At 41.8% G+C, this 22,279-nt stretch overlaps 1 protein-coding gene across 1 annotated transcript in view; it reads right to left on the reverse strand.

Annotated features, from left to right (window-relative positions):
- Positions 1 to 10,875, reverse strand: part of LOC110494726 (metabotropic glutamate receptor 4-like) — a 279,682-nt gene extending 268,807 nt beyond the window's left edge. The window contains exon 1 of the mRNA XM_021570042.2: positions 10,005 to 10,875. The gene's annotated coding sequence lies outside the window, so the exon portion shown is untranslated. The remainder of the gene's footprint in view (positions 1 to 10,004) is intronic.
- Between the last annotated feature and the right edge of the window lie 11,404 nt (positions 10,876 to 22,279).

Below are 22,279 nucleotides of genomic sequence, written 5' to 3' on the forward strand. Positions count from 1 at the left end.
AATCGTTGTCAGGGCAACACTTTTTCAGAGTTCTGATTTCCTAGAATGCCATGGATGGAATTCATCATCATGGAGCCTGTGCTGTGATGCGATAGCCTGACACGATGCTCTAGACACGCTGCGACCCCGGGTCTGGCCTCGCCATAGTCTCTCTGTAATTACAACCGCTTGTACTGAATCATAATTCAGCTACCATGCAGCAACCTCTGTAATAACATCCCGTACTCCTGGAAGACTCTCTCCACTTCCCACAGCATTCCATGGCAGTTCTATCTCCCATCGCTTAGTGCTATGTAGAGGCTAAGCCTGACTGTCCACTGAAAGATGTCCTGGCTACAGTACAGTCCATTGCTTTGTTATACAGACAGTTCTCACAGTAAGTCAAAGGGAAGCAAGAAAGAATGTACACTGTGATTGCTCAATTAATTCAATTAGCTAATAGGACCAAATTACAAGCGCAATTGGAAATCTATTTAATAAAAATCCCAGAATCAATTTGAAACCCAGCGATGAAAGAGCTCCTTTCTTATTGGTATTATTTCTCCCGCCAGTCTTTTCTGACCTCCCTTTGTGTTCCGTGCTCTCATCTCTCTGCAAAAGATGGAGAATGGCTTGAGAGTGAGAATGAGAGAAATGCCTGACACTCCATGGGAAGTCTGTAGGGCTGTGGGGGGGTTGGGGGTTGGGGGGAGGGTAGAGACGACCAGAGGAGATCACAGCAGTACAACTGAACACATCAGGAAACATTGCTGTAGGCAAGCATAAGTCAACAGTGCCTAATGTGAGCCATCGGTATGCATGATGCTAAATAGATTGTGAAAATGCTCTTTTTATGAGTAAGATGGAGCTTTTCATTTATCCTAGAGCTGAACCTACCTCCGCAAAACAACAAGAGCATCCCTCGGGGGAAGACAGACAGAGAACACCCATGGTGGGGTACAGGGATCCGAGATTTTAAAACATCACACACACTCTCGTGGTCGCATCCACCCCATCAAGTGTGTGTGTGTGTGTGTGAGTGAGTGAGTGAGTGAGTGAGTGAGTGAGTGAGTGAGTGAGTGAGTGAGTGAGTGAGGGACAGAATGAGAGAGAAAGAGAGAGGGGGACAGAATGAGAGAGAGAGAGAGGGGGACAGAATGAGAGAGAAAGAGAGGGGGACAGAATGAGAGAGAAAGAGAGGGGGACAGAATGAGAGAGAAAGAGAGAGGGGGACAGAATGAGAGAGAAAGAGAGAGGGGGACAGAATGAGAAAGAGAGAGGGGGACAGAATGAGAAAGAGAGAGGGGGACAGAATGAGAAAGAGAGAGGGGGACAGAATGAGAGAGAGAGAGAGAGGGGGACAGAACAAGAGAGAGAGAGAGAGTGTGCATACACATGCCAGTGTGGGTGACTGTGTTTGATATTCACATAACTTCAATCATGGCCTTGCTTTAATGCGCATGGTCGACTGTTGTACAGACCTTCTCTGAAGACACACATGATCAATTTAAGCGCTTTGAATCAATTTCTGGCAACACCTTATGACGACACCCACATATTAGGCAACAGCTTAAAGGATACAACACATGATGTTCCTGAATAGTACTGTATTTCATATGAATCCTCCAGAGGAGGTTGGTGGCATCTTAATTTGTGAAGCCGGGCTAGTGGTAATGGCTGAAAAGGAAAAGATGGAAGGGTATCAAATACATCAAACACATGGTTTCCATGCGTTTGATGCCATTCCATTCGCTCTAGTTTCAGCCATTATTATGTGCCATCCTCCACTCAGCAGCCTCCGCTCTAATCCTCAAATTATTATTTTTTAAACCATTTCTGTGAGCAATGATTTAACAGAGTAATGATTTATGAAAAGAAGGACCTGATAAATAATACCGTTTTTCTGAATTGAGAACACTGTTTTGAATTGTACGCAAGACACAGAACTCGGTGGACTTTTGGGAAACACTAAAAGCATTTACAAAATGTATTTGCCCTTCTCAAAACATAAGTACATGAATCAAAATGATATGATACCTTCAAAGTTGCTAATACATTCCTCAAAAGAAAATGACTGTTTGCAAAAAGATTAACACAAACCTAAATGTCTCTTGAGTCTAAGCTGACAAAACAGAAAGTTCATCAGGCTTTGAAAAAATCTCGGTGATCAATAGATTTTCTTTGCAGTCACTAAATCATGATGATCATAATCCCCCATTTAAAATCAGGAAAACTGACTGCAGTGGAACACATCTGATACCAATGTACAGGCCTCAATCCACACCAGGGCAAAGCTGTATCATGGAAGTTCACAACGTTTAGGGATGATGATTTAGGAGTAACCCACAGTGACATAGAATTAACCACTTCATCCTCCGTCCCCTCTGCATTGCTTGTGTTTTATCTTGGCCAGGTCGCAGTTGTAAATGAGAACTTGTTCTCAACTAGTTAAATAAAGGTGAAAAAAATGTCTGCAATGTTGTTGTTTTTTTAAACATACAAATTAGACATGCCTTGCTTGATCTTTCCCTATATTCTACCTGATGTACTACTGATAAAGCTATTTACAATTTTGTGCAGTAGTATTTACTGATTTCCAGAAACGTTTTCTCTTCTACTGAAAACAATGTGTTGATATTCTGTGAACAAAACACTTTAGTATTCATTGATGGCAATTGTATTTATACTTTTGCAAAAGTGTGTCTCAGATATGCAATCCAGGTCCAAAGGAAAGAAAATTAGCAGACATTCTGTAAATGTAATTAAACATTTGATCATGGTTGTTCTGCTATATCTAGGTACGTTTAAGCACAGTTTAAAAATAGAAAATTCTTACGTCTCCAATTGAAAAACTGTAACCATAAAGCTCCAGAACTGATGGACTTCCTCTTTCCTCTAGAAAAAGTCTGATCTTGATTGTGTCTATTGAATAGACAGATGGCAAAGGCTGTGTGGTTCCGTCATACAGTCCCACTGTGTCTGTAGATCACTTTAGATCACTGTGAAGTAGACCAATGGCTGTGCAATGTTGTGCAACACTGTGACTGAATGAATCACAGCAAAGCAGCACCATGAGCATGACTGTGTATTTGCAGCAGAGTGTGTGTTTGTCTGTCTAACTTTGGAGCACACGTCAGCGTAGCTGGTGTACGTGTGTGTGTGTGTGTGTACGTGTGTGTGTGTGTGAGTATACGTGCATGTTGTCCAGTCCAGATCCAATCTGAATATGGCCTCATTCCGAAGCTGTCATCCTGTCATCCACGGTAAGGAGAAGAAGGAATACAATCTAATCAGTCTTGCTGCTCATATAGTTCAATGAATCATCAGAAGGCATCATAAAAAATAATGCCTGTCCTCTTATGTCTCCAACCCCAACACCATCATGTAGCCTGCCGATCCCCAGCCCCGGATCCAGCTCCAGCCTCAGACCCATATTATCACAGAAGGTAAATCTATTTCAGAGCGGAGGAGACCATTTTGGAAGGTTTGGATGGATGAGTGATGTGTGAGCTTCCTTCCCCCCCCAGGTAATGGTCCATACATAACTAATCATGACGTCTGAGGTAATAATTATAGTTACCTGCTAACTTGCACCTTAAAATTGAAGCGAAAGCGACAGAGAGAGAGAGACAGAGAGAGAGAGAGACACACACAGACACAGAGACAGGGAGAGAGAGAGACAGCGAGATTTGCACTCTGTCACAATGGTAAATTATTCTGGGTGACTGACACTGTTGCTAATAGAGAACCTTTAATCTTAACATGCGATTACTACATCTATTTTTGGACTTTTAATTAATGATATATAACCACTGATTCTTGAAGAATATAACTTATAAATGCCTCTTGGGCTGACTTCAACTGTCATACCCCATCAGAACCCAAAATATAAGCTTGTTTTACTCCATTGTTTATAAAACAGTGTGGTAGTAAACAAACACTATTTAGCTTTAAAACATGGTTAGAACGATCACCTTCATATCAAGGATGTTCATTCCTGGCATTTGTAGCTCTGGATATTCATTTGAGAGTGGTTACATTTCTCCGGCCTCGTCCCTCAGTAGTTTACTCAAAAAGTGGCAGGGTGATACCTCTTTGTTATCGTTGAACTGCCCCTTTAACACCAGTTAGCATTTCTTTCATCACTCTTTAGAGAGCAGAAATAAATAAAATGTATTAGAAAATATCAGGTTGAGTTGTTATTCTTAGCGCCTATGAAAATGACTCCCACGTGGGTTATTTTATTGCATTATTGCATGCAATTAAAATACTGCAAGGATCGAATGATGACATGGTTTCAGATGGCTAACAAGCGACGGCACAAGCATTTTCAACCAAATTACGTGTATGCATGGCAAACGATCCAATCAAAATCCATGTCACAGAAAATGTGTTACAGTGAATTGCCAGAGAGAGGAAAGTGTGACTGAAAGGGGATATTCAGAACAGGGCTTATATCAAATCAAATTAAATTAAACTTTATTTGTCACATGCGCCGAATACAACAAGTGTAGACCTTACCGTGAAATGCTTACTTACAAGCCCTAAACCAACAGTGCAGTTCAAGAAAAGTTAAGAAAAAATATATATATATTAAAAAAAAAATAGATATAAAAAATATATAAAAAGATAACAATAACTTTTTGATAGTTTTTTTATTTATTTGGTAAATATTTTCTTAACACTTCTTGAACTGCACTGTTGAAAATGCTATGATCAGTGGCTCAGCCACGGCTCTCATTTTAGCTCATGTTCTTTGGCATGTAAACATAACGATTGTTGCTGCATTAGAGCAGTGAAATAGACTCCATTTCAGGACATCTTTTCCTTTGAGATTGATATGACACACGTGTTGCTATCAGGGAAGTATTTTATTTTTCATCTTGCTGCTCTCTAAATTCAACCATTGTCAGTGTTAATGTGTTGTAACCTGATGTTATGGTTGTAGTTAATTCAACAGAAACAACTCCTCTCCACGTTTGTGCGGGGTTGTCTGTGGAAATGTGCTCTGAATGTTTATTTGACAGTATTAAAGGTGAAGGGGACTTGGGGAAGTGTTGAGAGGCAGAGGCAGGGTGATGACTTAAGCTTCTGTGATGTGTATAATTCAGCCAGTTAGGGGATGTTAAGTGCACTCATTTCACAGTCCATTTCTCACCCGTCAGCCCTAGGAGAATGCTTTGCGTACAATGACTCAGGATATACTCTTAACATTCTTGGGGACCTTTCTATTCTGCATATATTTAGTTTGAGAGAGCGAGAGAGAGAGAGATAGATTTGCACTTTGTCACAATGTGAGAGAGCGAGCGAGCGTGTGTGCATGCACACGTGTGTGGTTGGCTGTGTTTGAGACAGATATTCACATAACTTCAATCTTGGCCTTGCTTAATGTACATGGTCTACTGTTGTACAGACCTTCTCTGAAGACACACATGATGAATTTAAGCGCTTTGAATCAATTTATTACATTGCCACATATTAGGCAACCACTTAAAGATATGCAATCCAAACATTTGATAATGGCTGTTCTGCTATATCTAGGTACGTTTAAGCACAATTTAATAAATACAATTCTTACGTCTTTCGTCTCCAATTGAAAAACTGTAACCATAAGGCTCCAGAACTGATGAACTTCCTCTTTCCTCTATAAATGTCAGATCTTGACTGTGTCTATTGAATAGACAGATTGGTTACTTTTCTTTATCCACTGTTAGTAGTATGAATTAATGAATCCTCTCAGGAGTCAGGACATTCTGCCTAGTTCATAGTGAATGAGCAGTTTACTCTACATCACAGATTGTGTAGACAGAGATCAAGACTGAATTGGGCTTGTTGCATTCCACAAACCTTACCTGGGTAGCAATATGGAATGGTCAAAGTGTTTTTTAGGAGTCGATGCCTACAGAAAACTCAACTTCTGACACAGAACCCTTATGAATTAATGCCATGTTCACGGAACTTACAAGGGAGCCATACAGACAAATCTTGCCAGTATGAGTCAGTCTAGTGCAGTGTTGCATCTCTCTCTAGCTACCTCTCTCTCTCCACCTCTCTTTCTCCCACCAACCCTCCCTCTCTCTCTCTTCCACCCCCCCCCCCCCCCCCCCCCCCCCCCTCCCCCCATCTCTCCATTATACCAACACAGAGCTGCTTGGACAGGGCCTCCAATGAGCAGATGGTATCTGCCGGGAGGAGACTGAAGCTGGAACTCGGGCTCGTGATAGGCTGCACAGCCCAATGGAAGTCCCCTTCCTTCCCAACCAAACTCGTTACAGATGGAACAACATCGCTCCAGGGGAAGTCATTGGGCTGTTTTTTGGAAATCCATCCTCCAATTTTTCTTTATCTTCTATATAAAATCAATTTTAAGCAACAATGAACCACTCTCTCCACTCTGTTCAAAATACGCTACCGTTGTTTCTACTTGGTATTTCGATAACATACTAAATGTTGATTACTGTGATTTTATTAACTTTAAATAAATGGATGTCCTAGACACATGACCACTCCAAACTAGATTGGAATGTCAAACAGCAATAACACCATCTATTAAGAACCAGCATAATATGTTATGCATGTAGCCATACATTATTAACTTGGTATAGAATAGAGTAATGCTATCTACTCCATAGCTGCTTACATTCTGCCCCATGGCATATTAAAGAAACTTAAGAACAGTGGGCTACCCAGAGGGCTCTTGCTGAGTGTGCACATGTTAAACCAACCGAGAGCGACAGACAGACGGACAGACAGACGGAGACAGACGGAGACAGACGGAGACAGACGGAGACAGACGGAGACAGAGGGAGACAGAGGGAGACAGAGGGAGACAGAGGGAGACAGAGGGAGACAGAGGGAGACAGAGGGAGACAGAGGGAGACAGAGGGAGACAGAGGGAGACAGAGGGAGACAGAGGGAGACAGAGGGAGACAGAGGGAGACAGAGGGAGACAGAGAGACAGAGGGATAAAGAGAGACAAAGAGATAAAGAGAGACAAAGAGATAAAGAGAGACAAAGAGATAAAGAGACAAAGAGAGGGGGGAGGGGGAGCAGCAGAGCGACGCAGGGTAAAGTAAATCTAAGGCTGTTTGAGCCCTGTACCTCTTTTTCCATGCAGCGTGTTGCATTAATACAGTAGCCTACGACACACAACCTGTATCCCCCTGGGATCTGCTCACATCACATGTGTTCTCTATCTGTCTAGCATCATGTAGCTAGGCTACCAGTGGCTGTGTTCACTAAGAACATGCCAGAAGGAATAACCCAATAACGGAAGACATCAAATCTATCCAGGGGAACCTCAAAGACTGGGCAAAATTGAATCTAAATAAAAAATTTTGTGCTTAGTCAGCCTCTTAAGATAATTAACCCAGTGATATGTAGAGTACTTTTCCCCTTTAACTGTACGTTCGTCAAAAACAAGAAACAAATTATCTGCAGAAATGTGCACATTTGGAAGCAATCATGTCAGCGGTCCGATTTGAAGGCAAGCTGACAGAAAGATAGAACAGAGCTTATCTTATACCCTAAACAGACAAAGAGAGGCCTGAGGTATAGATATCCTGCAAATGGAAACGGCATTATTAATATCATGATGTCATTACTGTAATCTGACTTTCAAGGCAGTGTTCACTTCCCCAGAGGTCATATTCCAGTGCAACCTCTGCAGAAACCAATGTTCTGATATTTACCACATCTTCCATTAGACCTGGCCGTTTCAAGTGTATGCCTGTCACCATCTTATTTAAAATGATCATGTTAAAGGGGCTGTGCTGTCAAAAACGTGATTTCTCTGTGTTATATATATATATATATATATATATATATATATATATATATATATATATATATATATATATATATATATATATACACACACACAATACCAGTCCAAGGTTTGGACACACCTGCTAATTCAAGTGTTTTTCTTTATTTTTACAATTTTCTACATAGTAGAATACAAATGAAGACATCAAAACTACGAAATAACACATATGGAATCATGTAGTAACCAAAAAATTGTTAAACAAATCAGAATATATGTTGTATTTGAGATTCTTCAAAGTAGCCACCTTTTTGCCTTGATGACAACTTTGCACACTCTTGGCATTCTCTCAACCAGCTTCATGCTCTTCCAGCATTCTTGAAGGAGTTCCCACATATGCTGAGCACTGGTTGCTTTTCCTTCACTCTGCATTCCAATTCATCCCAAACCAGGCTGTCCAGTGCCTTTTACTGAGGAGTGGCTTAAGTCTGGCCACTTTGCCATATAGGCCTGATTGGTGGAGTACTGCAGAGATGGTTGTCCTTCTGGAAGGCTCTCCCATCTCCACAGAGGAACTCTAGAGCTCTGTCAGAGTGACCATCGGGTTCTTGGTCACCTCCCTGATCATGGCCCTTCTCCCCCGATTGCTCAGCTTGGCCGGGTGGCCAGCTCTAGGAAGATTCTTGGTGGTTCTAAACTTCTTCAATTTAAGAATGATGGAGGCCACTCTATTCTTGGGGACCTAAAATGCTGCAGAAATGTTTTGGTTGCATTCCCCAGATCTGTGCCTCGACACAATTCCTTTAACCTCATGACTTGGATTTTGCTCTGGCATGAACTGTCAACTGTGAGTTCTTATATAGACAGGTGTGTGCCGTTCCAAATCATGTCCAATCAATTGAATTTACCACACGTGGATTACAAACAAGTTGTAGAAACATCTCAAGAATGATCAATGGAAACAGGATGAACCTGAGCTCAATTTCGAGTCTCATAGCAAAAGGTCTGAATACTTATGTAAATAAGGTATTTCTGTGTTATATTTTTTATACAATTGTAAACATTTAAAAAAAACTAAAAAAAAAAACTGAAATTGTGAAAATTCTGATCATGTATTTTTAGTGTAAGGGCTGTTTGAAAAGACCACCTGAAATGTCAGCATGTTTTGCATCGGAGCGGTTTCAGACCGCCTAGCTACATACATTTGAGAGATTGAGATAAAAACGGTTGCATTGGACCTTTAAGAATACTTGGTCATAAAAGGCTGACTTCCACTGAACATTGGAATTATCATAGGGTGAGGTTAGTAAGAAAATGCATTTGCAAACCCAATGTGTTAACATTTCCAATGAGAAATGTAAAAACTTCTAAAAGCTGTTGCATGGTGCAGCCGAATAGTCCTTCAGACTATCCGTGGTGTTCATTTTATGACTACCTATATCCACCACAATTCTTCTCAATTGACAGGTCTGTCAGTTAATAGTTTTCCATTCCATTTGACACGTGTGTCTCCAGATCGTTTTCTCGGATTGCCAAGAGGATGCTGCACAGCTGTAGAGCATCTAGAGGGGAAAATAATTCTAACACACCGTTTGCTTTCCCCGCGGGAGTTTTCTCCGGCGTATCGAACTTATTGCAAGGATGCAGATGGTGGGGGGGTATCGTGCTCTTTAGAAGGCACCTCACATTCTGTGATATTTCTAACTCGTCTGAATAGCAGAGATTCAGTTGCTCATGCACTTCCACAGAGGCTCAAAATAATTGTAGATATCAGTCGCGAGATATATTCGATCAATTGTAACATTGTTTGCCCCACAAAAGCATACGTGAAGCAACATAACTTAGTTTGTTCGCTTCCTGACAAAAACATCTCGTTGCTCTGCAGTCCGCATCATTTCCGTGTGGACTATGGGTGCAGACCTGCACACACACGCTGCACCTTTATGCATAAAACAATCAATGCGTGCCTCAGTATTCGTGGTGTTGCACTTCTCAGGATACACATACACCACATAATGAGATCTCGACGTTTCTCTGCAAGTATGTGCCTATATTTTGCAATTGTGTTATTATAGTAAAAATCGTTAGGCTACACAAACTCCTAGGCTACAACACTTCCGTTTGTCTAAATAATTACTTTCAGTTAATTTTATACAACCACATATAGAGCTTGAGCGTACGGAAATGTGAATAATTTGCCTTTGTCTATCTTCTGCTTTATATTTGAATTTCAAAGTTGACCCATTTTACGGCTACTTACCCCTTTACCGGGTCTGCTCTGGCAGAATCTTCTCGGTGTGAACTGACCCATATCCAATGCACAAACGTGTCAATGTAAGAATCAAGAAAAATGTCGTTCCTGTTTGTAATATTGTGTAGATTACTTGAAGAATGTCATCGACCTTACTTCCAAAGAGCTCCATCCATCGTTTGAAATATCCCAAAGAAATCCATGCGTTTGAGTAGGCTGTCTCGATCCCAAAGCCGCTGGAGCGCTGTCCAGTGGAAAGTCTTGACTCGCCTAACTTTAGTTGCCTGCTGCTGATTACAGATAAGTCAAATTGACCGATGACGTAAAGTAGCCTTTATACAACAGTCACTTAATGTGTTTAAACAACATATATTGACATTTCCTGATAATGAAGATGACTGAAAAGCAAACCTCGCATGCCCGCGGAATGGAGACAGCAATGTCCAATCGATGGAGTGCACTCAGCGCCCACTGAATTCATTTGATCATAATGCAACGCAGCAAAATGCACATTTCATTTTGGTAAAGGGATTGGTATCAATGCCTCTGCTGAGAACCGGATAGAAAGCGCAAATATTTCACAATTACCAGAAGGCAGTTACACCACATGCCAAGAAAGAGTGCGCCATGCACTTATTAAATCGTGCTCGTATTCTTTTTGATTTAGGCTATGTCGATTCGACCACCTGCTACATTAAGTTTAATTTCATTTCAGACTTGAAGTCCACTGAGTTTACTTGTTTTGGAGTTATACCTTAATCCTATAAACATTGAATATGTATAAGAATATGTTATGATTAGTCTGCTCAAAAGTGTGTAGCAGACATAGCTCATCTTCACGCTCAAGAAGATTTACAATAAACACGTGAGACACAATTGGTTCGCCTGCCTCAATAAAGATGTTAGATTATCATTTTTGAAAACCGAAATAGATAATTAGGCCTAATCGTTATGTTTTTGACATGCAACTACTATGTACATCCAGTAGTCGATGTTGTCGAGATTTGACAGGGCAACCAAATATTAAAACTGCATCTATCTAACAACAACGCTTTTGGTCGTTTTTCTAGAGCGGGAACAAAAGGCGGTATTTCTATGTTTTCAAATGTGACGCAGCTCAGCTGACTCAAACAGGCGAGCATTCTCTAACAGACGCTGCATTGCCAATGCGATGTTTGGTGTATTGTGTGCTCTATTTTCTGGGTCGCAAAAAGTTTTGGTTCATGATGCATTAGCTTCCTTTAGGACAAACAGTTTTTAGTTTGCCCAAAATTAACTGCACAGGTGTCACGCCCTGACCTTAGAGATCCTTTTTATGTCTCTATTTTGGTTTGGTCAGGGGTGTTTTGTGGGTCGTTGTTTTCTGTTTTTGTGTCTGCACCAGACAGAACTCTTTCGGTTCCGTTTGTTCTCTTTGTTATTTCAGTGTTCAGTTCAAATAAAGGTATGAACACGTACCACGCTGCACCTTGGTCCTCTCCTTCCAACAGCCGTTACAGAACTACCCACCACCAAAGGACCAAGCAGTGTGGAAGAAAGGACATGGGAGGACATTCTGGACGGCAAGGGATTCTACACATGGGAGGAGAACCTGGCTGGAAGGGATCGCCTCCCATAGGTGGAGGCAGCCATGAGAGCGGAGGCAGCAGGAGAAAGGAACCAGTGATATGAGGGAACACGGCTGGCAAGGAAGCCCAAGAGGCAGCCCCCCAAAAAATCTGGGGGGGCACACGGGGCGAGCATGTGACCTGTCAGGCCCCGTGCTATGGGGTGATGTGCATTGTGTCTCGGCCGAGCATTCACAGGCCGGTGTGCTCGGTGCCAGCATCCCGCATTTGCCAGGTAGAAGCTGGCATCCAGCCAGAACGGGTGGTGCCAGCCCTGCTCTCCAGACCTCCAGTGCGTCTCCTTGGGCCAGGATATCCTGCGCCGGCTCTAAGCACGGTTTCCCCAGTTCGCCAGGAGAACCCAGTGTGGCCTGTTCCAGCTCCCCGCACGTGCCGGGCTAGAGTGGGCATTCAGCCTGGAAGAGTGGTGCCAAGGCTACGCACCAAATCTCCAGTGCTCCCCCACAGCCTGGTCTATCTTATACCTCCTCCACGGACCAAGCCTCCAGTGTGTCTCCCCAGCCTGGTGAGTCCTGTGCCTGTGTCCTGTCCGGCACTGCCAGAGTCGCCCTCCTGTCCGGCGCTGCCAGAGTCGCCCTCCTGTCCGGCGCTGCCAGAGTCGCCCTCCTGTCCGGCGCTGCCAGGGTCGCCCTCCTGTCCGGCGCTGCCAGGGTCGCCCTCCTGTCCGGCGCTGCCAGGGTCGCCCTCCTGTCCGGCGCTGCCAGGTTCGCCCTCCTGTTCGGGGTCGGCGGCGAGGGTCCCCGCTCCAGAGGCGCCACCTAAGTGGGCCAAGCCTAAGGTGGAGGGGGGTCTACGTCCCGCACCAGAGCCGCCACCGCGGATAGATGCCCACCCAGACCCTCCCCTATAGGTTTTAGGTTTTGAGGCCGAAGTCCGCACCCTTGGGGGGCTACTGTCCTTAAATACTGTCCCTGACCTTAAATCCTTTTTATGTCTCTATTTTGGTTTCGTCGGGGCGGGAGTTGGGGTGGGCATTCTATGTTTTGTGTTCTATGTTTTCTATTTGAACTGAACACTGACGTTTTCTGTTTTTGTGTCTGCACCAGACAGAACTCTTTCGGTTCCGTTTGTTCTCTTTGTTATTTCAGTGTTCAGTTCAAATAAAGGTATGAACACGTACCACGCTGCACCTTGGTCCTCTCCTTCCAACAGCCGTTACAACAGGTAGGGGAGAGTGGGGTAAATTGAGCCAAAGCGGTAAGCTACAGAAATGTGTAAGCGGCTCAACTTACCCCAAATGGACAAGCTATGTTTTCAAATTAATTATGTTTATTTCCAGGGATACACAACATCCTGAAATATATGTAGATATCTTTGTTGAAATATATGTAGATACCATATTTCCCTTGATGGAGTGATGCTGAACGTGAACAAAATGGCTCAATTTAACAGTTAAATAAAAATAACTAAATAAATAACCCATTGGCCCCTACAGTACATATTATTTCCCTGTACTACTTAATTTTATCTGATTGTTTGTGGAGTTGTTTGGTGTGCTCACCTCAGGGGCAGGTTTATTGATTTATTGTCATGATCGGCACCCGTGTGGCGCAGCGGTCTAAGGCACTGCATCTCAGTGCTAGAGGCATTATGACAGACCCTGGTTTGATCCAGGGCTGTATCACAACCGGCTGTGATCGGGAGTCCCATAGGGCAGCGCACAATTGGCCCAGCATCATCCGGGTCCGGGGAGGGTTTGCCAGGGATAGGCCTTCATTATAAAATAAGAATTTGTTCTTAACTGACTTTCCTAGTTAAATAAAAATTAATCTTGCCCTGGAGGCAGAACTTGAGTGATTTCCGCTAGATGGGCCAGTGTTATATTGTAAACATTAATGAAAACTAAAATGTGCTTTTTGGTCTTAATTTATGGTTAGGGTTAAGCATTAGGGTTAGCAGTATGGTTAAGGTTAGCGTTAAGGTTAGGTTTAATATCAGATTTTATGACTGTGGCTGAGCCACCTAGTGACCACTCTGCAGAGCTGCCTCCAGGACAAGATTCATGACAATAAATGCCAACCTGCAACTCAGGGCTTGTATGAAGGCCCTGACTAGAAGGCAGGTACCCTGCCTCCCTCGCACTTGCTTGGTTTTATAATCCACCACAGAGCTGGCAGAAGGGCAGTGCACACCTGCCAAGAATGACTTCTCTCCTCCAGGGACCATAACGTTTCTTTACAATGAAAAGTAACGTGCTATATTACTTTGTATTATTTTCATGAACTAAATCTCTAAATCTCACTATTTGTTTGACTGTTGGAGGGAGCAAGGCAAATCTAATAGCTTAATTGCAGTGCCACATTTTTAAACTCTTTCTTTGTAACACTTTTACACAATTATCCCGTGACAGGAATGTTCAATTTCACTATTTCTGAGGTCCCTGCAGACTCTTAGTTCAAATGAGGAGATACCCTCAAGATACCTGAAGCAAGCAGTTTCTCAAATTGAGCCTGCCTGTGAGCACAGCTGCTGTGTGATGTTCCCTCGATGCCCTCTGGTCAGGGAGCTACAGTATGCTCCTGTTTCAGGGGGCAGGCAGACTTTGCAGGTCACACCTGTGGAGTGCTGAGCAGATTCCACCTCAACCATCCAACCTCCATCTGAACCGTGAAAGAGTAGGCGGGACGATGCTCTATATCAGGAAGCATCTTTCTGGGCTTAAAAAAAAGCATCTGAGCCAATCAATGTTGCTGCATAACTCTGTTGGAGCAAATTCAACCCTAACTAAGCATGCAATGCACCTCAGCCAGTGACGGCAACTCCGGTCCCAGGGGGCCTGAGTACCTGCCGGTTTTCTCTTTCACAATTTAAGCAGGCCCTTGTGTACTACATCAGAATGTTGTGCGTTCGAAGGGGACCAGAGTACAGCTCACATTATCTTAAGAAACGTTCTGTGTTTCACAGCATTTTACTAATCACCACACATACACTGTCCCTATCTCATCCCCTGAAACTAATTCTCGGTTTATGTCTAATGTCCTTGGATGAGAGGGAGTAAGATTCTTTTGAGAGTGCATTTAAAACTACAAATCTCACCCGTTACTGTTTTGCTTTAAGTCACCGCTTTAAGTGGAAGAGCTTAAGGTAGTTAAAGGTTGCTGGGGGAGCTGGAGCCTTCTTACTCCTGTTTAGTGTGTCTGCTTTGAGGAGATCATGTTGAGACAGAGCTTCAGAGCGGTCCTCCCGGTTCCTCTGTGGTGTGCCGACTCGGGAGATTACACGTTTCAATTAGCCGAGGGGCTGAGGAAATTTAAGCCATGCTAATTCCAGTCCCCAGTGAGAAATCCCAGTGAAAAGGCAAACCACTGAGGCATAATCGCCTGCCCCAGACAGCTCTCATTTCATGGATATATTATAGAATTAATTCAAACCTGTCACTACCAATGTTGGGATTAGTTACTTGGAAAAGTAATACATTTTACATTTAACATAAGTTACTTTACAGTATTTCTTTGTGTGAAAAGTAACGCGTTATATTACTTCGCATTACTTTCATGAACGAAATCTCTAAATCAAACCATTTGTTTGACTGTTGGAGGGAGCAAGGCGAGCCGCACACACTCTACCATAGATAGACTACTTACAAACACAGGTTTGTGGATCTGCTTTTCTGTGATAGCGCAGCAGTTATAGACTATCATATGGGGAAACCTGTACAGATTTCCTATCTTTTCATTCAAAACCTTTCTCTAGAACCGCCAGTTCTAGTTATAGACTACACGGACCCATAGAGATGTATAGAGGGCACACTTAGCACTAGATGGGAAAGCCCTCTATGGGTTTTACTATCACAGAAGCGTTCAATGGAAAAGATCAGAGTTTCACTCTCTAAACATTTCTATGGACAGCAGCTGATATGACATTTCTCCAAACAGCCTTTCTCCACTCGCTCGAGAACTAAATGAGGAAACAAGTCGAGATCGGATCATGACACACGCGCCCGGATTCTGAAAGTATCGCATGAGTTGTTTGACAAAGTAAATGTAATAATATTACCCAATTAGAAAAAGTAATTGATTACTTTACTCGTTACTCATAAAAGTAATGATTATGTAACACGTTACTTTTGTCACACAGTGGTCACTACTTAGTACAGAACTGAACTTTGTTCAGAGCAGTTCAGTATGTTTAATGACAATGTGAATGGCTGAAACCTTGTGATTTCTCCTTGTGGTGTGACTATAACGCAACTGATTTTAGCTTCTTGCTTTTCACACACTCACACACTTTCTCATGTACACACACTGCCCTCAGGATGTTGAACCCAATCAGAAGAATTACACCATGCAGCGCATTCGACAGAATATACGAGGTCAGAAAACTTGGCTTAAAATGCAGAATTCTTATGGAGGCTGTGCTGGCACGAAAAGTTCAGTTCTCCTATTTTTTACAGATTTTTCTTGTATTAATCACTTGGAGGAGTAACTTTGGAGGCTGTATGAACTGAGGAGACAGAATCTCCCTGTCAAGGTTATGGAGGTGAGGTGATTTCCTTCAACACTTCAATGCTCCACACGAGTTAGTTATCTTCAGACTGAAGAGATGTCTAGCTGCTGTTTGTACCTCCGTCGGCCCAGCATCATTTCATACAGTTGTTGCAGTTGGAACACAGTTTGTGTTTTTATATCAGCATTGTTGTAAGGAGTGATATGCTCTCAATCACCATTCTGATAGTACCTAGTAGTACAGTATACCACATTGAGAAATAGCACTAAACAAGATTAAAGGTTATTCAGCCCTTATTGTTACATGATTTCCACATCAATCAACACTGCATGTCACACATCCTGTGGTTCTCATGGACTGGAATGTCCTTTTCCCTTTACATTACTGAGGTAACAGCAGCCTCTGCTGGTCTCTTTCTTCTAAGTAGAAAAAAAGTTTAAGAGGAAATGTGTTATTTACCTGTCCTCCCTGATCTGAAAGTAGAATGCTGCTCAGAGGGTATTGTTTCATTGTGAATAGAGTAGCTGTTCCATGTCTATCATTAGGGACAGGCTATAGAAAGTGCATGCAGAAAATGACTGTATTGTGGTCCACAGCAGGTAACGATTTGAGGCAATTACTCTATTACTTTAAAGTATCTTAATTTAGCGAAGGACACTGACACAGAGAGAGGGCTTTGTACATCAAAGCACGGCAAATTACAGTCTAGTCAATTGGTCGCCTTAATTAATATGCAAAGCCAAACACAGTGCGTAGAAGCCTGAAGTGTTACAGCAGTCTTTCATTTGTTTAGTTATTAAATAGGGAGAGAGAGACATTTTATTAGGTAGAGTTACCAACGGCTTCGGAATGTCTGATTTAAACAAGTGTTCTGCCCAATAGCCACAGGGTTAGGTTAGGTACACCATGATTATGTGTGGAGGGATAACCAAATCATCTCATGTTAAATTGACTCATTTTACACCCTGCTGATTTTGTTCATCTTGACCTTTTTAGTTAAGATATAGTCGCTAGTTTATATAATTTAATATTTTCTATGCAGAATGTGTCACAGCATTCGAATGACTGTCATACTAAGAGCACTATTCAGTCTGTAAAGCTGACGGGTTACAGATTCCGCGATAGAAATGTTAAGGTACTTGCCGATTGAGCCGACATATGCAGCGTGAACGTTGCCTTTAAATTTCAATCATACTGTAAAGCTGAACTTCCCAGAAGATTATTGCCTGGCTACCCAAACTCCTTCCTCCGGCCAAATGCTACTCCACTCCCACGTTAGTTTCTTTTCCACAATGAGTCTGGATCCGAGTACGTCCCAGACGATTTCTAGAATGGAGATCCATTCTAGACCATCTGATTGGTCCCAGAAACCGATGGGTTGGGCCAGAGCCAGAACCCACGTGGCTGTAGCAGCATTTTGAAAATGTGTCATTGGCTTTGATACTCTGATTGGTTAGAGATTATCCAATCGCTGATGACTTTGTCATTTTCTACAACACCCCTCATTTTAACGTGACCACAAACAACTTCAATGATGGCAGTCTCAGATTGAAGCATGTAGCGAACAATTGAGCAGCAGAAGAACTCAGTTTAAATCGTCAGTCAAGATTGAATAGAGCCCTAAATCGATTTTTATGGCATAGGTAATGTGTGAGTTGAGCACCCTCTGCTGGAGGGAATCAGACCTACAGTGGTGTCCATGATGAGTGGCTCTCCAGAGGCACCTAAAGAATGAGAGCGGGTTGCCTTAGCAACTGCAGACGGGTTAGAGCAGTGGCTATTCAGTTTCATATTATCCATAAAGATCTGCTTAATCATTTAAAACCAACACACAAAACCATTGGTGGCCATCACAGAAAAAGGATATATTTATTTCAAATATTGCTCTGCCGTCGAGTTCAATGATGGTACAGTCTTCTATTGTTGTGTAAATCAGCTGACCCATATCGTTCCCTGTGTACAATGGTTTTGATATACATATATTGATGATGTATGTGTAACACTCATGGTTTATTTATTTACTGAAAATGAACTTCTTCTTGGTTTGTTGCACATGTCAAAAACAATAGATGATCGAGACAGATTATGAAGTCATAAATCTATGCATGAAACATATTTTTAAATATGAAACAAAGCATACAGCCTATAAAGTCTAGATGCTCAAATGCCTCTGAAAAGAATACATAACCAACCGTGTCCTTGGACACTGGTCTGTGTAGGGAAGGGTTCATTCACACTGCATTTTATTGTGAGTGATTGATTGCATTTTCTCTACTGCTTTTCAGAGGAGCTTTTACAGGCCTATTTATTAATTGCTATTAGATATTTACTTCTGAGCCTGGCTACACGCAAGACCTGCCATGGACCCCGTTGTCAGTTTATGTATAACCGAAGTCACTGTAATGCACACAACCTTGATCCTCCATCAATAACGCAAAGGTCCAGTTGTTTATGCTTCAACAAACAGTAAAAAAATACATAGTATTACCTGGCAAGTGACAACCAACCGAATAGTGAACTCCTCTGCACAGCTCAAGATCACATTAGCCCACTGAGCTACCATTCGTCTTCAAGCCTCAGGCAAAGTTACTCTGTGTGAGTTGGGAGAACATCCTCCTCTGCTATACTTCACTGCTTTCTTAATATTTTTGAATGAATCAGTTTGGATAAGAGTGCCTCTGCCCTGTGTAAATGCCTATCCACAAGATAACAGTACAGTACATTGCACTACATATAAGCTACATGTTATGGTGCGTGAATGAGGACCCAAAAGCGAATTAACGTAAACAGAACTTCTTTAATAACAAAACATAGGTAGGCTCAGATGGACCGGCAGATTCCGACAGGACAGGACAAGGTTGCAGCAAACATGACGATAGTCTGGTTCAGGCATGAAAAACACAAACAAGAATCCGACAAAGACAGGAACAAAAACAGAGAGAGATATAGAGGACTAATCAGAGGGAAAAAGGGAACAGGTGGGAAAAGGGGTGACGAGGTAGTTAGGAGGAGACAAGGAACAGCTGGGGGAAAGAGGGGGAGAAAAGGTAACCTAATAACGACCAGCAGAGGGAGACAGGGTGAAGGGAAAGGACAGAAACAAGACACAACATGACAATACATGACACTACACTACACAACATTACCCTACACTACACTACTCTACACTACAAAACATTACCCTACACTACTCTACACTACAAAACATTACCCTACACTACTCTACACTACATAATATTACCCTACACTACACTACTCTACACTGCATAACATTACTCTACACTACATTACCCTACACTACACTACTCTACACTACATAACATTACCCTACACTACACTACTCTACACTACATAACATTGCCCTACACTACATAACTTAACATTACACTACATAACATTACCCTACGCTACTCTACACTACATAACATTACCAAACACTACTCTACACTACATAACATTGCATAACATTGCCCTAAACTACACTACATAACATTACCATAGACTACACTACTCTACACTACATAACATTACCCTACACTACACTACTCTACACTACAGTACACTAGCACCTGCGATAAAAGCCTCTGAACCCCCTGCCTTTACTTGGCTGAACCATCTGTCTCCCCCTACTGGTGCCAATAACACATGCAGTGTTACACATAGCACACATGCGTCTTGGCCCAAGGTGTTGTCATCATAGACAATAATTATATAATGCTGTCTGTTTACTATATAATCTGTGCGCCTGTTTTCATGTTTTCCGCCTTTTAGATTTTTTTTATCAATTATTTTATTAAATTAGGTGCATAATAAAATTTAAAAAACAGCCATTTTTAATAAAATGTAATTGCCAATCCAGAAAATGTGTTGTGAAAATATATATATATATTATCACAGTACAACCGTCTTTCCTAATACATTTGGTCCATTCATAACAGAGTTGTTTTTGTTTTCCACCGTGAACAGAAAGCTACTGTTACTGCAGAGCAGAAACAAAGAGGGTAACCCAAAAAAGAGGTAACACTAGTCTGGTGTCTATTCTTTGATGACTGTACCTTATCCTGGTTCCTCTTAAGATAGACACAGCCTGTATTGTTGAGGTCTGCTTGTGAAAAAAATGCATGTTGTAGATAAGAACAATATACTGTTCACAGCTGGTTCAAATCAAATCAAATGTATTGGTCACATACAAGTGTTTAGCAGATGTTGTTGCGGGTGTAGCGAAATGCTTGTGCTTCTAGCTCCGACAGTGCAGTAATATCTAACACATAATATCCAACAGTTTCACAACATAGACTGAAAATACACGTACATCTAAGTAAGGAATGGATTAAGAGTATATACATATATGTCAGAGCAGCATTGGACTAAGAAACAGTGGCATAGTATAAAATACAGTAAATACAGTGGGCCAAAAAACTATTTAGTCAGCCACCAATTGTGCAAGTTCTCCCACTTAAAAAGATGAGAGAGTCCTGTAATGTTCATCATAGGTACACTTCAACTATGACAGATAAAATGAGAAAAAAAAACAGAAAATCACACTGTAGGATTTTTAATGAATTTATTAAGTAAAACGGATTGAATGGTTGCACATTTAACATGCTGGTAGAGATGAAGTAAAACGGATTGAGTTTCACTGCATTAAAGTCCCTGCCCACTAGGAGCTCCACCTCTTAATTAGTGTTTTCCTGTTTGCTTATGGCCATATACTATGCCGTATAGAGCTCATTGAGTGCGGTCTTAGGGCCAGCATCGTTCTGCGGTGGTATATAGACAGCTATAAAAAAAAAATTTAGATGTTAAGTCTCTTATTAAATAGTGTGCTTATCATGAGATACTCTACCTCAGGCGAGCAAAACCTTGAGACTTCCTTAGATTTCGTGAACCAGCTGTTATTTACAAATATACATAGGCCGTCACCCCTTGTCTTAGCAGAGGCCGCTGTTCTATTGTACATTGGCTAATAGGACCAATGGTAAAGGTAGATTACCCTCTCGGCGACAGATCCTTACAAGGCACCAGGACCGTCGTCCACGATATCTCCGTCTTTTCCTCCTGCAAATGATGGGGATGAGGGCCCTGTAGGGCATCGGAAGTAAATATGTCCCGTCCGACTCGTTGAAGAAAAATAATTCCTCCAGTACGGGGTGAATAATCGCTGCCCTGATATCAAGAAGCTCTTTTTGGTCATAAGGTTCTCTCTGCAACTGGATCCTGGACTTCCTGACAGGCCGGCCCCTGGTGGTGATGGTAGGCAACAACACATCCGTCACGTTGACCCTCAACACGAGGGCCACTCAGTGGTGCGTGCTTAGTCCGCTCCTGTACGCCTTGTTCACCCATGACCAATTGTGTATAGCACTTAAGTAAAAATACTTTAAAGTACTACTTAAGCAATTTTTGGAGGTATCTGTACTTTACTTTACTATAAATTATTTCTGACTACTTTTACTTTTACTTCACTACATTCCTAAAGAAAATAATGTACTTTTTACTCCATACATTTTCTCTGACACACCAAAGTACTAATTACATTTTGAATGCTTAGCAGGACAGCAAGATGGCCCAATTCACACACTACCTCTGATCTGACGGACTCACTAAACACAAATGCTTTGTTTGTAAATGATGTCTGAGTGTTGGAGTACGGCCCTGGCTATTTGTTATAAAAAATTGTTAATTAATTATGTCGTCTGGTTTGCTTAATAATTTGAAGGGATTTATACTTTTACTTTTAATGTGATTGCTCAAATATACTTAACTATATTTCTAAACCAAAAACTTTTACTCAAGTCGTATTTTAATGGATGATTTTCACTTTTACTTGAGTGATTTTCTATTAAGATATCTTTACTTTTTCTCAAGTATGATAATTGGGTACTTTTTCCACCACTGGTATAAGGTAATTGAGGTAGCTATATACATATAGGTAGTGGTAGAGTGACTAAGCAACAGAATAGATCGTAGACAGTAGCAGCAGTGTAGCAGCAGCACACACTAGATTTCTGAAAACTTTTGGTATTGTGCAAGTTTGAAACTGGGGAAAAAATTTTAACCAAAAAAGGAACATAATGGCAGGGATAAAGGAGAACAAAAATAGGGAAACAGAGAGGAAAAAACCTGGTGACAGTGAAAGTGAGTATGCAACTTAGGCTTTAGAAGTGGGGGGACATAATAATAACTGTTATTATTTTTAAAATGATGTCG

Source organism: Oncorhynchus mykiss, chromosome 17, assembly GCF_013265735.2.
Source record: "Oncorhynchus mykiss isolate Arlee chromosome 17, USDA_OmykA_1.1, whole genome shotgun sequence".
NCBI lineage: Eukaryota > Metazoa > Chordata > Actinopteri > Salmoniformes > Salmonidae > Oncorhynchus > Oncorhynchus mykiss.